Source organism: Etheostoma spectabile, unplaced genomic scaffold (genome assembly GCF_008692095.1).
Source record: "Etheostoma spectabile isolate EspeVRDwgs_2016 unplaced genomic scaffold, UIUC_Espe_1.0 scaffold00001060, whole genome shotgun sequence".
NCBI classification, from domain to species: Eukaryota; Metazoa; Chordata; class Actinopteri; order Perciformes; family Percidae; genus Etheostoma; species Etheostoma spectabile.
The window spans coordinates 1-23,022 of NW_022602685.1; the positions used below are offsets into that span (position 1 = coordinate 1).

A 23,022-nucleotide genomic window follows, 5' to 3' on the forward strand; every position below is an offset into this window, starting at 1 on the left:
CCAATATCTTTTTGAAAACACAGCTTGTTATTATGAAACATTATTTTCATCCTGCTTATTGTCAGAATGACCGTATCATTACGGATTGAATGGCCAGTTTATTTATTTGATTTCTTTTTAGCAGCTTTCATGTTTCTCAGTGATCGTTTTTACCACCACCAATGATATACTGGACCTGGCTCTGCCCAGTTTGTCTGATAAAAAAAAGAAGAATTATAAAATAAATAATAACTAAAAGCAGTAAAACTGACTTGCTGACAAACGACTGTGAAAATAAGCTGCATTAATTTCATACAGTATAAAGAGCTGAGTAAAACAAATGCATTGCATTATCTTAGGCTATGTTACCTCTTTGTATGTAGTTATCTAGGTGAATATTTTTCCTGAATGCCTTTTTATTGATTTAATTTGAACTCATTGTGTCTGCATAATTGATAATAATATATTACACAGAATTTTCCAAACAACGTTTGAAGCCTTAGCCTTGTCCTTCGTCAACTAAAAGGGCAAACAATAAGCACTTAAAATAAAAAAAGGGGAACTAATAAAATATTTGTATAGTATTACTGCCATAATACTATTGTGCTGAATAAAACTAAGGATGAGGACACTTCTTGTAACCCCTGAAAAACTGACATGTGTTCACACTGTTCTGCGTCTATGTGCCTGTTTGTTTTCTTCCTGTTAGTGGTCAGTCTAGAAACGTGAGTTCCTTTGATATGGGTTCTGTCCAATCAGTACAAACTCTTAAATGGGGTGAAAACAGAAAGTGCTTGTGAATTAGATTTATCGAGCACCTGATTTTAGGAGTGTGCAGGTGTCTTTATTGGGTGTTACAAATCCAACCCACCTCACATCCACCATGACCTCAGTGCTGTTTCAGTATAGCGTCAAAGACTCAGGAAACGCCCCTTCTTTTTCTCGATAGTAAAACAGAATGAGAGTGTACATTTGGAGGTAATCCGAGAGTGTGTGAAACATACACATTCTCATGCTCAATAAAAGGTCCACATGGTGCTCATAAGCCAGGTAAGCCCTTGCTGGAGGACCAGAGGCAGCAGTTTCCTGTCCGGTGAGGTTAGAAGTGATCCTGGCAGAGTTCCTGGGTTAGAAGATGTTAGGACACATGCTCCAGTCCTGTCTCTCCTTCGCCTCCCAGTAACCTCCGTTGTACACAAAGTTTGTCTCTCCCAGTAATTGAATCCCTCCTCTGTTGAAACCACATGGCTGGTAGCCTTCGTATTCTTTACCTGCGGGAAGAAGCACAGGTGTTACTCAATCGCTGTCATTTAATCGCACTCTAGTGGAAAAGCCATACTTGCAGACATTCACTGAGCAAACAATTTGCCTTCATACATTTGCATTTACAGCGGAAGCAATCAATCGCTGTGCACTGCCTTTGGGATAGCTCCAAATGTTAACCGAGCTCAATAAAATACATATGAGCACGACGTGTGCAATGCAAAAAACCTGGATCGATCATGGTGAACGAGAAATTATAATCACAGTTTTGGAACTCCCTCATCTGAATAATTCATCGGCTCCTTAATACAGAAACGGAGAGGGAGAAATGGCAGCTTAACAAGCTGGCTAGAGGATGGATGTGTATTTAACTCAGATGAAAAAGCATCTTGTAATTTTTTTCCCTATCCCTTGCTGCTGCAGTATTTTGAAATTCCCCATTGTGGGATTACAAATAAACATTTTGAATCTTAAATCAAACAGTAACTTGTTTACTGTTGCCAGTCCACGAACAATCGAAAAGACAGGATGACAATGCAGTGCAAATGAATCACTTGCTAATGTGGCTTCATCATAGCCATTAACAATACTTGATTTTAGAGTTGTATAGTTTATTTCATGTTACATATTATTTAATGAAAATGTCACATGTATCCAGGAAAAAGTAATTTTTTCCTAAGTTATTTTCTGGAGAAGTTGACATGAAAAGGGTATCATGCAGTTCCCAAACAGAGGCAGACCACACAGAGGACACACAGAGGACGGGGTGTTGTGGTGTGTGTGTGTGTGTGTGTGTGTGTGGGGGGAGTGATGCACGACACTGGGCAACCCCCACTCACCAGAGTCATAATCACACTCTGACCACCAATAGAGGGAGGAAAAGAAAGACAAGTCATGGTACATCGAATACAATCCAACACACCCACACACAGACACACAAGACACACAACACACACACACACACCACACACACACACACACACACACAAAACACACACACAGCGAGTTCTCCGTAAAGTTCAGTCTGGCTTCTACTGTACCGAACCTTTTGTGTTAAGACGTGCTTTCTGACCTGCAAAACTGTTGTATCTACTAGGCTCTAAATACTACATACCCATGATTCTCAGATGTATTTGCTATGGAAAGGAAGCTAGCTAAGGGGTTAACCAAAAGCCGTGGCAAATCAAACACACATTGTTCTTGCACTACATACAAACATACAAACATAACAAAATTACTAAATGCAGCCAATTGGCCCAGAATCTGAAAGGGAACGGTGTAAAACTGCTACTAAATGTTGAAGGTCACTGTAAAGCTAGCTTTACCTGACACAATTTCAGCTCTGTGATTAGATGTTTTTGTTTCATAGAAATGCATTGGATTGTTAACTTCTCTCCTTGTGCTTATGTACAACATCTTGGGCTTTTTAATACAAAATCTATTAAAAAAATTGACATTTTCTAATTTATTGTTGCTTATCTTTTGTATTGATAATTTAAGGGATATAACTAATTTCATGCCCAACAATGCTCCAACTGTCACCTAACATGAAATGAATGTCACTTTTACTACAGAACCCCCCAAACTCCTCCTGCTCGCAACTCCCTCTCTTCATCCTTCTTTATCATCCCTGCCTGTCTCTGTGGCTTACTCATTAGCTCTTTGCCTATCACACACCACACCTCCTGTTCTCCTTTCATACCTTCATCCACAGCATCTGAGGCCTCCGCTTCCCTCCTCCTCCTCACGGCTCTTTGTTTCTCCTCTAGCCTCTGTTTTTCTGAGTTTGCCTCATCCCATCGCCCTTCCTCCATCAGCTTCTGGTCTGGTCTTAGACGGCTGTCGGTCAGTCCCACTCCTTCCTCCGGTTCATTCAGAGTTAGTGCCAGCGCTGAGAAATAGTACATGTTTTCCGCGTTCTCCCTGAGAGAGCAAGAGGAAATTAAAGGGAGTTACATGGTGGGATGCTGTACAATCAAAGATATTGACTGAGCATTGCAGCTGTTTGTGCTTACTAAATTATTGCAATGTTCTGCTTATGAGGCTAATGAGACTTACGGGAGAGGGTATTTCTTCCACAGCCGTTTGGGGACAACGTCTGATAGACCGTCTTCTGCTTGCCCTCTGATCCACTGCCCCCTCTGCTGCTATGAACGATTTTGGCACTCTCCATTGTATCATCCATGTACCAGAAAGGATGTAGTGAGCTTGGCCTTCACTGTCTGCCACCATACCTGTCACCTGGAAAGAGCAAAAGTAAATAAAAAAAACAGAATGCAGGGAATAAAGAAACTAAAACAAGCCATCTTTCTGCAAGTCCAGATGTATCCTAATGTTGTTGGATGTAAATTTCCTTTAGCTTATCCCATATCAGTCACTACTAAGGAGGGCAGCATTGTACCCCATTTTAGATATTTGGTAAACTTTCAAAGGAGGTTAACTCATTGCAATGTGACCTCATATATCGTGAGCTTCTTCTATATTACACTACTGTAGATATGAATATATTTGTTGGCACTGTCCAGCAGGTGGCAGCATCAGACAAATCAACCCCTCATCGTATGACGTCATGCCAAGATCTGATGTATAAGTGTGGAAAGGAAGCATTTACCTTCCGTGGAACATCCCTGGAGAAATAACTGTAGGGAGAGAATTTGAGTTGACAGGTCTCCTTCGTCCTGTGATTCACAATCTCAATGTCCCCTGACTGCACATACAGACAGAAACAGAGTGAGACAGACAAACACACAGAGACAATGATAGCATGTCAACACTATTACCAGTGTGTTTACAGCAGAGACAGAAAAATATGCTGATTGATCCTTTTTGTAAACAGGTTTTCAGGTGCTATAAAGGTACCATGTGGAGTTTTTGACAACTATTGGTGCTGCAGAGCAATGTTTTGATGAGCAGGTCCCCATATTACTTGCATCAGGTCACACATGCATCTGAAGTGGCGTGATAAAAACCTTTTGGCCAATGCTAATGGCCATGCTGTACCTTTTAAGTCTCATAACCCTGTGACACACAGTTTGATGCCGTTTGTGGCATCTAACTAGCCTGATGTCGTCATACTCAGATTCTAGTCCAAATACAAACTTCCCAACCTCAAATAAAATTCGCTTGGCATCCAGGCTAGCATCTAACAGCCATAAATTTTAAATCTCATGGATCATAATATGCAGATGCTGTATAGATCACCCTCTCTGGTTTCACCTACTGCGCTCCTGAAAGCACAGTCTGACACTGGCAGGCATCAGGCAGCAGAGAAAGCAGTAGCACAATAGTTTCCATAGTTTGACATGGACTTGTTTGGATGACACCATTTTGCAACAGAGGGCAGCAGAGTGGCAGAGTGATGTGTGGAAGTGGTGGGAGAAGGCAAAGGTTTTGAATGCAGAAGGGAAAACAATAAAAAGTAAAAATGTGTAGACATTGGTGAGACTTTTTCTTGGTTGATAAGCTGAAGTTGGAAAAGGAATTTGTATCAACGCAGAGATGGTATTGTTTTTGCTAGACTAGTACCTCAAACTTACATGGCAATAGCCAAATAACCATAACAGCCTGTGTTGTATATTGTCACACAATGTATCAAAAAATTGCAAAACCACAGAAGAGCACAATACAATGTAATCCCAAAAATATAAACACTGGGAGTGACAATGTATTCAAAAAAGAGATTTTGCAATTTTTGTATGAGGTAGGAAATGCATTGAATAAATTAGTAAGTGTTTTAGTGCAAAATGCTGAACATACACAAAACTCCACAGGGTATCTTTAATCACATATCTGCATGAGCACTGCCAAAGAAATGCCATAAATATCCAAGAGAAACAGGATATTTGTAAACAATTCAATATTACAAACTCATTACGCTAATAATAAGCCAGTGCGGATATTCCTACAGTAGTCTGTAGCAAATATGTCACCTTATTCCCCAACCAATGGAATAATTGAGAGATGTAAGTGAATCTGCCATATTTTCCTTCATGTCTTCTTCCAAGGTTACACACACAAATTCTACACAGACGGATAGACAGACAGACACGCAGATGTGAAGCCTGCACCTCCCTCTAAATAATTGACCATCTCACAGAAAAAGAGACAGTTATTTTAGGCTGTTTTAGAGATCAAAGATGAAGATATATCCCTTTTCTGGGATTGTGAAGCTTCTTATTCATGTGCTGTAAGACCTATATTTCTTTCTTCACAGCCTTTTGCTCTGCTTCATACACTATCCCTGCAACACGGAAGGAAAACACATCTATAGACTACTGGAGGGAGGATCAGAGGCGTTAAAGGCAGGGTTGGTAATGTTGAAAAGCTAGCAAGATTTGAAAGTAGCATCTCCTCGGGGCTCTGTTTAACCCCTTCCCCGCGCTCGGGGCTCCGAACAACACACAGACGTGCATGAGTACCATTGCGTCACGGCTTCAGAGCGGAGAGAAAGGATTGCAATTTTAATTCATGACTCATTCACTGGTAAGCTGACACCTAATGTTATTATAACAAATGTTTAAAACCAACAGAACTGCTGTTAGCAATGCAGCGACAACGCGCATGTAGCTCAGGCTCATTCATGGGAGGGGCAAAGCGGGGCAAGGATGCGTTTCATTGGTTCTTTCCAAGCAGATCATGAAGCAGTGATTGGTGGGAGTTTTTAGAGGATTACAGTAGCTGCAGACAACAGATCTTTTTTGCTTCTTTTCAAAACCGATTAATATTTTTTGCTGTTGGGATGTAAAAACCATTTCAAACAATATATAAAAAGTGTATATTGAAAATATTTATCAACCCGCCTTTAATGCAGGGTTGTGATTGGAGCTGTGGATGAATGGTTACAAAGAGAGGTTCTCACAAACAGACCTGGTCAATCAAAGCTTGCCCACAATGATGTTGTGCACTGTGGAGGTGACCTTTCTCACACATAGTGGTTCCCACTGGAGTGGAACTGTAGGTGAATAGCACCTGGGGAGAGACAGGGACAAAAGGCTATAAGAGAAAGGAAATGTCACCGCTGCTTTGTTACCAATCTGCAATCATGAAAGTGATGTGTTACATTGCATTGTGTTAGTGTTAGACTGGAGTTTGTTTTTGTGATTCTATTGTGAAGATGTACAATTCTACCTGCAGCAGCTGAAAAACACATCATCTAACACATGTATGGCCATGTGTTCATGCAATACATTTCCAACTATTTCCATTGTGACCTAAACCTAAAAGATTGATAACATGCATTTGACAATAAACGCTTTCTATTACATGAACCTCAGAGCAGGCATATAACGGGATGAGAAAGAAGACAGATAAATACCACTGCATCCCTTGGCGGGACCTGCATCTATCAAATCTCTTATTTATCTGAGCCTACAGACCCCAGACCTCTCTGCCGTCCCAGTGCAATAGAGAGCTCCCTTTATACCCATACTTTATGTGCCAAAGGGTCATAAAACCCTCTGATTCATTTCACAGCCTCTCCTCTGGCTTTAGATTGTGTGGGAGGCAGCTCAGTCATCTACTACTCTCAAGTGGGATGTGGAGTAAACCTGCCTGGTGTTGGAGCTGTTAATTTGCATGATGGAACCTTTTTTTTCCACACACATATTTTGTGTTTGTTTGCTACCCACTTAATATAAAATGTCTTACCCAGAGGCATTATGGAGAGGTATTTGCCACGGAACTTGCTGGCAATGGTGATTTCCTGCCACAGGGTCCAGCCTCGTTGGGAAATCACATGATGTGCGGCTGCAGGGGGGTGATGGCTCACCTTAGAAGAAAGATAGACATAAAGAGTACATTCATTTAGGAAGCAAACAACTTGTTTGTGAGAACAAGGGCTGTGTGTCATGTGTGTGCATGCACATCAGTGGGTGTGTGAGCAAAATCTCCCTGTGGCCATGCTGTTACCTGTTTCACACAGCGAGCGGTAGCCAAACTCCTCTTGTCGATCGAGCTCGTAGGTCTCGCCCAGGAGGGGTTAAAGGGCTTGGCTGTACGATGGACTGTGGTGGAGTAGGAGGAGACAGAAAAGGCCGCCACCAGGCACATTTGCTCCAGGGAGGAGTCGCAACGTGCTGCCTTATCCAGAAGCTCATGATACTCCAGGTCCTCTGTGAGGCGCTGCAGCATCGACAGAGGCTCGTTGAAGTTTACCTGAACGGGCAGATCAAGAAGATGTGAGACACACACAGACTTACCACTCAGCAAGAGGGAGGGCTTGCCTCATACACTTACAGGCATGGGTATCTTGGACAGGTCTTTGCCAATACAGTTCTTCATGATGCTCCACAAATTGAGAGAGTAGTTGGGCTTGTCTGGGACACGAGTCCGTCTCTGTCTGCGGGGCCGCAGCTCCTTCCCTGACACATCATTACAGCTTGGAGACATCTGGAATTAGGTTAAAGGGAAGGGATACAGGATGAGATGGTGTTCTTTTAAGTTTATGTGAAAAGCATATTTTATATATACAAGTTTGATAAATACTTTCAGCTTCATGGACAGCTTGGCAGCACAACACCAAGTGGAGACAGAATGACAGATCAAGTAACAGGCAGGAGGAACAGAGGACGCAGATGTGTGTAAGAGAGAGGAACAAGCAAGGGAGAGTTGAGGGAGAGAAGTGCAGATGTTTGGCTAGTAATTACATTAATGGAACGACGCAGCTGTGTATCTTTGGCACCACAGGGGTGACACAATGACACTGCGGGACTGTGTGTGTGTGTGTGTAATGACTGTAGGGTAGGAAAAGGGGACTTTGAGAAAAGCAATTAAAGAGGGTGATATAAATAAATCAATGAGCTTTGAGTTTTCCAGCAGCACAAATAATTCTAATTTGAGATTACAAAAGTCAAAATGTCCACAATTGTCAGTCCTTTTAGGAAGACAGACACCTACATGATCGTCTTGGTTCCAGTGATTGGGCTGACTTCCGCTTGCTCCGCTCAAATTACTCTGAGATCGCCTGGAAGAGGATGAAAACATTTGTACAATGAGCACTGGACACACACACACACACACACACTCAATGCCATCTGACACACACACACACACACACACACACACACACACACACACACACACACACACCACACACACACACACACACACACACACACACAAGAAATAATGTACTGAGAGAGCAAAAAAAAAAGAGTTTATTTGCTGCAGGAAAGCAGACAGGGGTAACAGTAAAGCAAACAATTTGTGTGTGTGTGTAGATTTGTGTAAGTTGTCACACCATGAGACACCTGTCCAGCTGTCACCCAGAGTCAAAATCACTATCTGTCCCTCCAGCAACTTTGACCATCACTGCAACTTTTCCACAAATTTGACCAATAACAGAAGTTTCTCGCAACTTCAACCAATCCCAGCCGCTCCACGTGCCAGACTGTGCATCTATCTATATGTGACTCTGAGTGCCAATGACCAAGCAGGAGTGAGAACGGGTTGACGTCACACGTATGTCGCCAAATTTATTTCCTTGTTTCTGATTTGAAGACAATAAGTGTGTGACTCAAACATCTCACATTTACCAACAAAAACATACAGTGAAAGACCATGCAAAACATTTCAGACCGTCATGGCAACCTGTACACATTTTAACATCAAAGTGCAATGATAAGTTAAAGTCCAATAAGTCCTTTATCAAACCTAATGAATCAATGTGCCCCAGCCCAGGATAGGAAATAACTTAACAATGTAAAGATCAACAAGCTACTGACAGATGTGTTCAAATTTGATTAATTCAATAAATTATTATTTTTTTGTCTTAATCCACCAACCATTTTTGTACTACACCAACATTTGCAACACCCTGAGCCTTTTTGGTAAGGTTACTCGGAAAACTAAGCCCAGAGTAATTTTATTCTCCCCAAAACAAGTTTCCTTTTTATTTTTAAAGAACTATACAAACATTTTTTTATTTTTTTTTGCAACGTTCACTGTTTGCAACAAAATTATAAAAACATTGCAACTTTTATCGCACATTTTTATAAAGCTCCTGCAAAATCAAGTATTTTGGGCTGCAACAATCTCAAAAAGGCCGCAAAATCCTGAAGGGACTGTATATGGACAACTAGAGCATCCTCAGAAATGTTTTTTTACACATGTTATAGACACATGTACACATAAATAAATATTAAAATCAAATAAACCTTCATCCCTGTATCTGCCTTTCAGTTGTCCTGCTGTTTGGCTAAATGAAGAAAATATGGATCCCTGTGTGTGACTGACCTGTGCTGTGTGTTCTCAGTGGCAGTCACTGTGATAAAGGGCAGGGGAATCCTCCATGGCATCAAAGTACTCAGTATTCTCATCTTCATCACTCGCCTCTTCTTTGTGCAGCCTCTCACTCCCTCCTGTCCACACATACATTTGTGAGTAAATGCAAACAGCATCCAAAACTAGCAGAATCATCACATGGTGGTGAGTTTGGGTTTTACAGAGTTTAGGAGAGAGCAGCATGTAATCACATACCCATGGCGATTAATCAAGGAATGATTAGCATAGTAAAATTGGCAATGTTCCTGCTGGTTAAGTAGCCTGAATGATGTTCCTCAGGGTGTTCTTCTAATGTTCAGTATCCAACATTCATTCAGCACTTTCAAAAAGTGATTCTTATTTTTTTAAGAACAATGGTAAAATCTGACCTTCAGTCATTTAACAACCATCAATATGAATAAAAAAAATTGTTTTTTTTTATCATATTCTATTAAAATCATCATTACATTAAAAGCCTGATGCATTCATTGAATTTATTCAATAAAGATTCAACTATATCCTTGTCATGAACACAAAAAAGGATTATGAAGTGTTCTTTCAACACTCCAACTTTTTAAAAGAGAAAAGACTCCTGATAACAGTTCAAAAAACCAAAGTCCACACCCTTAAAACAACAACCTAGGTTGTTCTTCAGTGCCTTCCAAATGACCAGGATGAGCCTTTTCTGATGTTCCACCTCCACGGTTAAGGTATAATCAAGTATAAGCAACTTGTTAACTGCTTTGGACAGATTACCATCATGGTTAAAGGAAACCAACGTTGATTGCTAGTTTGTTTTTCTAGTTTTTGGGGGGCATTTTAATGCTGCGTTCCAGGTAACCCGTTAATTGTGTATTCACAAACTTCTACCGTGGACGTGGAACTGACCCTGGAACGGAATTCAAATCCGTAATGTATTACTCATGAACTCATACCAGATCGTACACTACCAGTTAGTTTTGATGTCACACACACATAAACAACAATGTCAACCCCTGTTGATGCTGTAGACGCCAGTAATTAACAGTGAGAAATAGAAATCAATATGCATGAATAGGCAATGTAAAGTAATTTTGCACTTTGTAATCAAAACAATACACATACGATTGTGTACTACTACAGGTTATGTTTTTAAATGAAGCCAACTAAAAAGTCGCTAGTATCAGCAAGTATTAGATAACGTCAACGGTAGGTAGCCGGTAGCCAACGCTAGGTAGAAGGGTTTGTCGTGACTTTGCCTGGAACGCTACCAAGTCGTGAGTCGTGACTTGAAGTCGTAAAAACAAATTGTGTCTGGAACGCAGACTAAGTCCTTATACAGACATCAGAGAGAGAGATGACAGGAAATAAGGGAAAGAGAGATGCAACCCGCCGGTCTCAAACCGAGGACATTAGTGTTCATGGTAAGCATCTTAAGCTCTTAGCCATGGGCCATCCCATTCTCCAGTTTAAAAAACAAACATAAGTATGTTACACCACCTCCTGGTTTAGTAGTGCTGTCATTTTTTTTTGAGAGGGCAGTCTTAAAGGTAAGGTCATGGAGTCACTAGAAACAATAGGCTTCTTCCTCCTGGAGGATGGATGTACACAAAAAAGGTCGTGCCAGCCTGGCTGTTGGTTTTTTCAAGACGTGGGTTATATGTGAACAAACAAGAAAATGAACAAATAAATGGACAAACTGACAGAAGACTCCACATGACCTACAGTGAAGGTAATTACCATCTCCAAATTAGTGATAATCCAAACCTTCTAACACAACTTATAAAAATCTTCCTCAGCATGTGGACTGTCTATAATACAGAGCCTTAGGTCACACATGACTTTTAGCTCCACACTCAGGAGCCCACAGGAGTAAGTAACACACAGTCTCACCCTTGTTGGCAGTAGGGGCACTGGGTGTGGTGGAAACAAGCGTGGGTGCTTCTCGCCACGCTCGCTCCAGGCTGTTATGCTGCTTGGCCAGCTGCTCAATGGTCTCCTCTAGGTGGATACGCTGCTCCCGCTCATACTGCAGCGCCCTCTGCCATCTCCTGCTGTGAGTCTCGGCTAGGTCCAAGAAGTCTCGACACGCCTGGGGGAACACATGCACACAAGAACATAAACACACAGAAAGTTTAATATCTATAATATAGTCAGAAATGGATTTACATCTGCTACAAAAATCTATTGTTCATACTTCTCAACAAGGTTTAAGATACTATACACTCGCTATGACTAACTGCTCAGATTTTTGCATTTAATAGGGATTTTGAAAAGGGATTTTGGTTCCTGTTCAAGTCTAGGTAACACCTTCTTCAAACCATTGCAATCATAAAATCATTATGCTTTACCTTTATTGGAGTCAACAGATAATACCATAAATATTAAATATATTTTTCCCTGACAGTTTAAAACAATAGAGAGAGCATTGGGATGGAAAAAGATGTAAAAGAAATTTGTGGAAATCATTGTAATCAAGGATAGTTATCACCAGTGTTTCGAGCAACCATCAATATGTTAATTAACTGTCTGCTTAGCATTTACTGGGACTCCCTGCTGTGTAAAATGTGCCTCGGAGCACAGTGTACGCATAGAAGACATCAGTGAGTGAGTGATGAGCTAGAGGTTAAACCTCTGATTGCATAGCAGAGTTCATTTGAGTCGGGGGTGGGGGGCGTCATTGGTGCTGCCTTGCTTTTACTGCTGAGAGGGTACTTCAGATCAGACATATATTACATGTCAGCATTTGTCTGACAGCCTAGCCTCGTAGTGGTCAATCAATCTAAATAAAATAAAAATATCACTGCTGCATTGAGTCATTGGGCTGTCAGCATAGTGGGCCTCAAAGGAGAGTTTCTGAATAATCACTTGGAAACTGCTTAATCGCAATTCAGCTTGTTCCTAGCGTTTTGTGGGGGGTTGTCATTGTTCTTACCACATGAATGATTACATACTGCATGGTCTTTGGTCCTGTTGAGTTTTCTTGAACCAACTAGAAAAAGTTGTGGCTACAGGCAATGAGTTTGAGGGACAAATGTCACATAATTTCTGTTCTCTGGCTGGGAGAGAATCATCAGCAAGCGGTATCAGTATGACTTTACGGCAGCAACACGGATGCAGTAACACCTGACTCCTTCCTTGATTTGTTTCAGACAGCATGATACCTCTTTGTCTGTTAAAAAAGAAGTGCTTTTCAGTCCCAGATTGTTTTCACTTTTTAAAGAGGTGATGTTTTAGTGAAATGTGAAAGCTGTTTCTAAATATTTTCTTTAATTTTACCAAGTAGCCAAATTAATGCTTTAAAGCTATAGTGCGTAGTTTCTGTCGTCCCCGTGAGGAATTCAAAGTAAGTCCAACAAAACTTTGGATGCATCCACCACTCCTCCACACACACTTCACTTAAGTTTCCGCTCGAGAAAGTTGCCGGACGACACAATCTCCTGAACATAGTCATACTGACAAATACCGAGAGTTTTGTGGAGCTGATAGTCTTAATTAACTTTGTAACAATTCATCTGGCAATGGCTTGAATGTAACGGACGTTTGTTAATATCAAAAAATTACAAACTAAAGCTTTACATCTAAAAATGTATTGTTGTAATAGAGGTTACTTATTTTCTTTACTTTATTTAACTTAAAGATAGTAAATGTATATAACCTTATACAGTTTACTTGTTATCTTGCAAAACATCATAACGGACATTTACACATACCTGACCAAAATAAAAAGAGGGTGAACCAGAAATAATACAAACTGATAGTGAAAAACTACAACTTCAAACACCGTATTTCTATTACAATAACATCTATATTTTATATCGTACATGTAGTTCCTATGACTGTTCACTGATTCTTGCATATATGAGTCTGGATTTTTTTAAATCCTGATTAGAGAGTAAGTGTCATGTTTGATAAACACACACAGTCATGCAATTATTATAAATGTATAGCTTCATGACAAACTCAAATGAAAAACTATGTGTTCTCCAGCAATACTCATTTCTAACTTAATGTTTTATATGATTTAAGTAAAAAAGTGATGTATTTGATATTTGATACATTTGAGTGGCTTTAGATGTTTGAGAATACAACTCCTTTTTGCTCAAAACAATGTATGGAAATCACAAAATATCTGACAGTAAAAACATCCAACCAATCTCTTACCTACAGCAGTCTTTCATGAAGTGTCTAAACAGCAATGTCTGCCTCCGTTTAAATGTTAGAAGTGCATGTGACGTTGTGGTCCACTTCCTCAGACATGACCATGATATGAAACTCAACACCCATTTAAAAGTATAAAAGTTCCACTTTTTTATGCTGAGTCTGATACAAACGCAGACTGCATGTGACTTCCGTTGGGGGGAACAGGGTTAATAAAGGCAAAGACAAGTGAATGGGCATGAAGAAAGGGATTTGTAAGTTGGAGGTGTTAAATTAAAAAGTCTTGAATGAGTGATGTAGCAAAGTATACAATGACCTTAAGTTGAGTTTCATGTGATCAAATCAAACAAACAAAGTGGTAAGTGTGTAAAATGCATGTACACACAAACTGGCAGAAGCCTGGATTCAATGACACACGTGACAAGTTACATCACAACTACATGAACTAATGCAACCTTCTCCTCAGGCCAGGGTCAGATCACATAGAGCATGCAGTTGTGTCTTGCCGTTATGGCCTCCTCCTTCCTTCAACCCCGCCTCCTTTACTCCCTCCTTACATGTAGCCTAATTTTCTTTGAACAAGCACATGAAAACTACAGTTACATCCTGCTTTCCGGTTTAAAGAGAACCATTTACAAGCCCAAAAATCACTACAGGGAGTTTGTAAATGTAATAGACTGTATTTGTATAGCGCTTTTCTAGTCTTAATGACTACTCAAAGTGCTTTTACATAGTACAGGAACTATTCACACACTTTCATACACTGTGGCCGGGGCTGCAGGAGCACTTCTTTCTCATTAGAAGCACATTCTTGGCAAACCTAATGGCATTTTAATGAGTAAGGCAATTCAAGAGGGTCTATTTCATTGCTTGTCAGGTAAGTTTCAATTTCCCATACCAATTAATAAAGAAAATGGATGACAGAGAGAACAAAGATGCTCATTATGTAACGGCCATTTGTATAATATAAATGCACTCTAAATCTTACTTATTTCTGTTAACACAGTGTATTAGCACATATTCGAGCATATTATCAGTAATAATTTTGTACTGCCCGATTTCAGCCTAGTCTTACGTCAAAAGACTTGCAGTTTAACCACAACTGAATCTGACTAATTATTTAAGCCCTTACAGCCAAACATTTCACAAACAAACCAGTCAGGCGAGCATTATAGCAAAAAAAAAAAACCCACTGACCTAATAATGAACAATTATATCAATAAAGCAATCAAGAGAAGCGGGAAGAAAACACAAACCTTGTGTGATTGTCTGGTTTTAGTCAGAGCAGGTTTGTGTGTCTAACTATAGTCCAGAAGGCTCTGACATTCCTCATCAAGCAGGGAGGGTCAAGGGTTTGGGGGGGGGGGGGGGGGGGAACAGGGGCTATTCCTGTAGCTGCTGCTGCTGCTGCTGCTGCTGCTGCGACCCCCCCCCCCCCAAACCAGTATCATATCTAGTATCACTCCTTTAGGACCTCAACTCTCCTTGAACTCTCATCCACAACTATATAAGGGTTAATGCCCGACGTGTCCATTATCATTATTTTTTTTTTTTTTGTTCTTCCTGAGGTTCCTCTTCTATTCTAAAATATTTTTAAGCGTACACTTCAGAAATCATATAAAATAATAATAAGGATAGAGTTTTACATATGTTGTACAGATTGTAAAGCCAAACTGTCAATTTGTGATTTTTGGCTATACAAATAAAATTACAGCACAGATGTTGGTATTCTTAACAATAAGTTAAAATTGTATTAAGTGCTGGGGAGGATTGCCCCTAAAGCATCCCCTGCTTTGTTGTCAATTTCAAAATAAATTGGACCGTAATTTAGAAAATGAGCATCATGATGTATTGAAGAAGCCTTTATCGTGGTAATAAAAAAAAGTGAGAAGAAGGGTCCTTTTCCCAGAAACTTCTATGGAAACAGACTTCTTTCTGCAACCAGTGAGTCTATGGTCTGGAACTACTTCACTAAGCGTGCGGCTCACTGACTGTTGTTTAGAATGCCACACAGTAATCTTATCTTTCATCACTCGCTAACCAGGGCATTATAGATGACTTGCATTCCTGTCACATTTATAAGGACAAAGCACAGAACAGCAGCTCACTGCTGCTGTGTCTTGGAGGCTGGTCTGTCCCAACTACTTACATTGATCATAGCATTGGAAGTGATGCGGAAGAGGGTGGCTCGCTCATTGACTGCCTTGATCTTTTCCCCTCCTTCCACAGGGACTTTCAGACCCTCGAGTTCACTCAGGGAACGCTGCAGGGCTGCCCCGTGCTTGGCGATCAGGTCATTACATGTGCTGAGGTCATCAAGCTTGCTGACAAGTATCTTCAAGGTGCCCTGAATCTCGCTGCGGTCCGACTGGGATGTAGGCTCCTCGTCCCCCGAGTCATCTGAAGGGTAGAGGCAGAGGTCAAATATACACCATTTTGAATAAGCAAATATGACTGACTGTATGCAGAAATCCTTGGTAGCTTATCAAATGCAAATGTAAGCTGTATCAGGGCATCAGCTCTTGTTGTAGTAGCTTCCTTTTGACTATGATGTCACTAAAGAAAGGTTACTCAAGTTTAAACAGAACATATGAGAACAGTGTTGCAGTGTCAGCCCTAAATCTCTCACACTCACACACACACACACACACACACACACACACACACACACACACACACACACACACACACACACACACAAAAAGACAGAAGTATACCAAGTGTAAGACCAAGGTCCATAAACAGCCTTAACAATGTAAAAGAAACAACTCCAAGAAACAAATCCTGGTTTTCTGAACTAAAGTTAATCAAATCTATATTTATTCACACAGAATAATATTTCCTAGGGCCGAACGACTAATTGCATTTTCAATAATATCGCGATGTGTTAATACGCGATTTCCTAACCACAAAGGCTGCAATTTGGTCATGTGACTCGCAAGAGCAAACAATACATTAAATAAGAAATTGGATCTCAAAAAAAGAAGGAGCAGGAGGACATAAAGACAAATAAGGAAAATTAGGACATTGTTTATCTCAACAAGGACAATATATTTAAATGTCCAATATGTAATATATATTTACTGTACTAAATCCAAAAATTACCCCAATGCGTCAGATATTAAGGAAACATGCTAAATTGAAATACTATCTTTTCTGACAACAATGCTAATGCCAGTCTTTTCTCTTTTTGAAATTGCCGTTCCGTGGAATGGAATTTCTGTTTGTGTTTTGGCCTGTGTCTTGTTATCAACTGCTCAGTTTGACAGCCAGGCCAGTTGCCAGATATAACTGTAAAAACGTAAACCCAGCACGCTACAGCTGTAACATTAGTACAGCCATGAAAGCAGCAAAGAAATTAACAGGATCAATGGAGATAGATTCTACCCGACCTAAAAAATAAAATAAAAAAAGGCATGTTTCCAACAGTTCTGTGAGCAGAGATGTATATGAAAGATGGAGAAAGTTTGGAGCCCAAAATGACGCTGAGTTGGTGAATTTCCCTCTGAACAGATAGCTAAGCATTGGCTTCAGGCTAATTTATCACGGCTACAAGGGACCGGCATTTCATGTAATTTCAACATTTGTGTACTCCCATTAAAATACTGTATAGAGCTATAGTACCCAAGTTGGTTACTCACAAAAAACAAATTGAGACACAGCCAGTAAAGTGATTCTGACTGGTCCTAGCTAACGGCGTCTTGCTAACCCTGCTAACTGCAACAACGTGTTGCCTATGCCTAAGCGGTTCTCACCGTAATTCTAAGTTGAGGAAGTGTGTCTGTCTTTCGGGTGGAAAGGAAAGCGTGGTTGTTGTATTTTTAGCAGTTCCTACCGTAATTCTAAGATGAAAAGTGTGTGTCACTACAGAGCTCCACGTGAGCACAGTCTTTTAGGACTGTCATATTGCCAGCATCTAACGTTAGCTACTCCGCTGTGCTGTGAAGTATGTCTGGCTATGTGAGACAAGCGTCTAGGTGGTCTCAGCCTGGCAATGAACTTGAAATGCAATGAATTTTGAATATGTACTGCAGTAACTATTTTAAACACTAGCTGTCAGTATTACATATTGCACCTTCAAAAAGGTTTTAGTGCAGAGAGACAATCTCTCCACCCTGCTGACCCTGTCTAGAAACTGCTGTTTTGCTGTCTTCTACACTCCACTGTAGAGAACGTGCTTTGTCACATTGAAAAGGTCTGTTATGTAGCTGATAGGAGAGACTGTCATAGTCTTGGTGAAAGGCAGCACTAAAGCAACACTTTCTCCTAAGAACATGGCAGCTGGCTGTGACCTCCCAGTGGTAGAGACTATCACCCTTGTCAAGCCTATTTACACCATGCAAGTATGACATGGATCTCTGTGGGGAATGCTGGTAGCCTGGCAGTCTCAGGAGAACTACATCATGTACCAGCAATACTGTATATTGAGGTAAATTTGACCGTGACCTGCTTTGGCCAGTGGAATGGTGTTAGAATGACCGCATAGTGGTTGGATACAGTGTATACAGCAGGAGACTCAAGGCAGAGGTAAGGTGCAATTCAACAGGTGGTATTTCACTGACAATGAGCACAAAAAAATGGAACCCATGATCATAACAAACAAACTGAGTACCACACTGGGGACTCTTTTAGCCTGACACTCTGGAGAGAAGACAACAGAGGTGAGTTACAGTACTTGAACACAAACTTTACTATTGTACAAGCAGAAACTGTTAACTTGCATCAATTAATCAGGCAAAGATTATACCATACTGCACATGTGTAGGTAACCAAACTAGCAAACAAAGTACAGGTGTTTCTCTTAGCAGGGCTGGCCTCCACTCAACCCTAGCTGCAACCTCCACAAAACACATTTTCCAATAAACATTAAAAACTTGTCCCTCATTCAATTTACCTGTAACATAATGAGCTACAGTGCACTAATGCTGCAAAATACTGGTGATGAAGAGGGCCTTCATTACAAACAGCAAGCTCCAATGAGAAACAAGCAGCACAGAGATATCCCTGCATACTCATTATTAAGATCTTTGTGCTTGACATCCAGAAACATTGCTCCAATGTTTTCAAACTTATTTTTGTCAAATGCAATGGCAGCAAAGTAAACAAGTTCCTCTAAGTGAGTAAACATGTTTAGTCCTATTACAACCAATTATAATTTTTTTTTGATACACTAGTCAAGGGAACCATGACTGCATCAAGAGTAAGTCCTAACAGATGTACAATATATACAGTATTTATTTTTGAGAGTTAAAAAAAGTCTGATAATGAGGTTAGTGGCACGGCAAAAAAACAGTTGGTCTGTCAGCATGTCCATCACCTGGACTCTAGACTGTAATGTCTCTCCGAATAACTATTGGATGGATTGTAATGAAATGTTGTGAAGGTATTCATGGTGTCCAGATAATTAATCCTAATGACTTTGGTGACTTTTTATCTTGCACCACCAAGGAGTTAGATATTTGTGTTTTAAGTAATTGTCTCAACAATATCTTTTTGATTGTCATGAAATGTGGCGCAGACAGTAATGTCCTCCTCAGAATCAATTGTAAAAACTTGGTTGTTCCTGTGACTTTTTATCTAGCTCCACCATCAGGTCAAACTTGTAATTTGTCAAATGGTTTAGTTTAAGAACAAATACCTGAAAAACTAGTGACATTCTCATCATCCTGAACTGTAGATTGAGTTTAGTGCTAATAAGAAGATGCTAAACATCAAGCTAAGATAGCGAACATGGTTACACTAACACAACATTATACCTGCTAAACATCAGCATGTTAGCATTGTCAGTGAGAGCATGTTAGCATGCTAATGTTAGCACTTACCTCAAGGCTAGCGTGGCCGGGGTCTCTTGTTTAAATTGCCTAAAAAACATATATTTGGAATTTCTGCAATTTATTGGGTGACATATTACTTTCTTTCACTTCAATTTAAGGGTCACACAACCAAGTACATCACAATAAAATGTTCATTACATTGGGTCAGCAACATTGCCTATTAGGGCTGAACAATAGTGTTTTAGCATCGACATCAAAATATTGGAAAAAGTGCTAATAATATTGAAAAAAAGTGACCATGGTTGACAGGAAGACAACACAAGGGTTAAGACAGGTAACCATGTGGGCAGCGTGTGTATGTGACATTAGTCCAACGGGGGTTATAGTTATGGGAAATGAGACTCTCCGTGTGTAGTAAAGTCCCGTAGGTAGCAGCTGGAGCCGACACAGTGATGTGCATGGTTTTGATGGGTAGTCAGTGAAGCTACAGTAGTCGGTGTTTTATGTTCGCTGCAAATACGAACTAAATCACCTGATTAATGCAACATAATTACAACGTCTCCCGGCCATTTTCCCCCGCAAAAAGCTGCTACAGCCAGGCTAAAGCTAATATAGTTAGCCTAAAGAAACAAGGGGTCCGTCTGTCCCAACTAACGTTACGGTTCAGAGCCGCGTTGCTGGACACGTAACACTAATCTACAGAAGTCTGTGTCTGATCTAACGTCATTTACACTGATTTAATTGTTCTTGTGTTGCTAGTGCGCGTGACATGCAGGTCTGATAAATATATCAAACTAACAAGCTGGCCTAGCTAGTCGACCACAACCTGAAATTCAGAGGAAGCAACATGCTGTCACTGTCATTCACGTTAGCCCGGATTGATTATTATATGAATACAATGGTGTCATGCAAGTCAACCAGCGTATTTCTACCTAATTTCCCTCTCCAAAATCACTTCAGAACAGTAACATTAGTCACAGCTTACTTGCTTTGGTGTTTGTAAAGCATTAAAGTTCAACAAAGAATGGTTCACATTGAAAAAAGATCCTTTTTCATTTTTTCTTCTATGTATGCGTCAATACGGAGCAGATAACAGTCTATGATGGAGACTGATCATAGTAACCCCCTCAATGGAGTTAAACAGCAACATAAGACTATTTTATGTTCTAAAGGAAGAACAAGGTTACTGTATGGCAAATTCACTACAGATTAGCTATAAAGAAAACTCAAACCAGTGCTGTGCAACAAATCTACATTTCAGTGTGAAATTACCGAGCAGAGTCTTCTAGATAACGTTAGGATAATATGCAGTATGTTAGATGGACACTGGGTGGTAAAGGTACTTTATTGTCACATCCAAACACATTTAGCAAAATGTATTCTCTGCATTTAACCTATCTCTCAAGGAAGCAGTCGGCAGCAATTTGTAGCGCCCAGAGACCCACACAGACATACAATCTCCACACAGAAAGGCCCAGAACAACCTGGATTGGAACCCAGAACCTTCTTACTGTGAGGCCACAGTCCTAGCCATTGGGCCATCATACTGCCATCTTGCTGGTATTTGGACATTTCAGAGGAGCTTTGCAAAAAAATAAATGTCACAAGGGACACATGCTCATGCGTGTATGCGTTCCTATGGAGAGCATTGAACAAATTTTAAATAGCTGCGGACTGAAATGATGATGTACAGTTAGAGGGTTTAAGTGTAAATTAAAAAACATGGCTAAGTAAAAACATTTGCAGCACTGTAGTGAAGCCTTGCTCCTATTATTCACCCTCATTCTGCCAATGAGTTCAGCAGTTCTAAGCAATGCCAATTAAAAAATAAACTGGCACATGTACCGGGCATATCTATTAAGATGGGACTTACAGCATGTCACCTGCAAATCTAATTATTTTTCCTAAACCTCACTGAAACAGCACTTTGGCTGTTGGCTCTACTGCACAGACACTCTTCAAAGTCAAGGAGAAACCATGACACAATGCTTTCTTCTATCTAAAAGGAAGCCTCCGCAAGTATGTTAGAAATGCCTTTTCTGTAATGTCCTTTTGGTTTATTGAGCCAGCTCCATATAGGATCGATAAATGTCAAGCACTACCTGACAAGTTTGATTACTGGAGATGAAATCCCTTTAAGCTAAACATATTCTATCAACTGTATATCGCTCAAACCTGGAATAAAAAGTGAAAGCTGGGTTTTACAATACAACCGTGTCAATAATATCCTATCTATGCAGTCTGTGCATCAGTGTCACTGCCTAGCTCGCCCCCTCCCATTTCCAACCCCCTCTTTCTCAACAGCAGTTGTGGATGGATGGCTCTTCGTAGTGAAGTTGACACCACAATGCAAGGCCAGGAGCCCATTACCACGCCAGTCATGCCTCAAGAGCGCTCTACCTTGCCCCTTCCCCCACAGTCTACCACCTCGGAGAATGCCCTGCATTTACAAAAATGCACATTTGTTCCCAGCATGTTTCTACTGAGCCCTCCTACTCAAAACATGAGGATATAATTTAAGCAAATATCTGTGTCTGAGGCAAGCTGGGATACACATTCACAAGTCATAGCTCATCAAATCACAACATTTCAACACGTAAACACTGATCCATCTTCCATCCATCCTCAGTATGTGCATACTGGACCTTCTTCTCCCTTAAGGCTTTCCTTATCTTGCTGCTCCTTATCTCAGTGTTGAGCGCAAAAGAGTGAGGGAAGTAGAGAGAGTGAAAGCAGGAGAATAAAATGTGGGAGAGTGTAATTGGGAGAGCACTAGTCTCTCTGCCGTCCCACTGTCAGGGCTTGTCTTTCTGCTCGTCCCTGAGGACAAGCTGTCAGAGCAGTGGAGCCAGGCCTCCGGCTGACAAGACGTCACCCTGTGGCAGAAAGACGTGGATGTCAACCAGCCCCTGCACATGGGAGAAATGCCCTGCCCCTCTGGATTAAACACATGTGGAAATGTCTTATCAGAGGGAGAACTTGTGTCCAAAAAAGAGACAGATACTGAAAGTCACCGTGGTGCTGTGGACTTTAGAGCAAATTAACATGCCAGCAGCAACATCATTTTGATAAGTTGTCTGTTCTTTATTGAACTATTAGCATAATTAATATTATGCTTTACATATTTTATTACTAAAATTAAAATTATTACTAAATCACATGGCTGAGACCTATGTTAATGTGCATAGGCTACCGTGTTTAGGGATGAATGCCGATCCAAACAGATCATTTTTGATGAGCCATACGCACAGAACTTTGACACCAGAGACCAGGGTTGACATTCTGAGTCCCGCATGAGGTTTGGTTGAAGCAACAAATGCTTTTGGGTAAGCTTGGGGAAAAACTGTAGGTTTATTGTTAAAAGTTCACAAGTTGTATCTTGTCCTTTAAGTCATTGTGGACTTTTTCTGTTTGAAACCAAGTCAATGATCTTTCTCTAATTTAATTAGGTGCTGTGGGAGTCTAAAATAAAATATAGAGTGCATATTGTATATATAATGTAAATATAATACGTTGACATTTTAATCAACATTGTGTGACTTGCCAGATATGTTAATTAACAAAGTTTCCTCACTGCGGTAATGATAATAAAAAATGTGTACTATAT

The 23,022-nt window shown here is 40.4% G+C and overlaps 1 pseudogene; it reads right to left on the bottom strand.

Moving 5' to 3' along the window:
• Positions 1-1,068: 1,068 nt before the first annotated feature.
• Positions 1,069-16,069, bottom strand: LOC116674820 (oxysterol-binding protein 2-like; annotated as a pseudogene).
• Between the last annotated feature and the right edge of the window lie 6,953 nt (positions 16,070-23,022).